Source organism: Penaeus monodon, chromosome 19 (genome assembly GCF_015228065.2).
Source record: "Penaeus monodon isolate SGIC_2016 chromosome 19, NSTDA_Pmon_1, whole genome shotgun sequence".
Taxonomy (NCBI): Eukaryota; Metazoa; Arthropoda; class Malacostraca; order Decapoda; family Penaeidae; genus Penaeus; species Penaeus monodon.
In genome coordinates, this window is record NC_051404.1 from 36,856,131 (window position 1) to 36,856,374 (window position 244).

The 244-nt window shown below is 30.7% G+C and overlaps 1 protein-coding gene across 1 annotated transcript in view; it reads right to left on the reverse strand.

Moving 5' to 3' along the window:
* LOC119585208 (AP-3 complex subunit delta-1-like) overlaps window positions 1–244 on the reverse strand; it is a gene marked incomplete in the record, with an annotated part of 41,547 nt that overhangs the window by 4,579 nt on the left and 36,724 nt on the right.

The window sequence follows — 244 nt, forward strand, 5'->3', positions numbered from 1 at the left end:
GAGATAGTGGAAATCTATGAAAAAATTGTAATTTATATCCTGTATACTCAAACGAAGGAAAAAAAATAAAATCCAATCATGGTAACTAGACCTTGCTAGAATACAGAAATGAATTAATATCTACTTGGTAACATGAAATCATAACAAAATATCAAACATGCAACTGACTCTATAATTTCTCCTCCACTCTCAATATTCAATATCTCATTTAGTCAAATGTACTCCCTCACTCCCTCTCAAGATC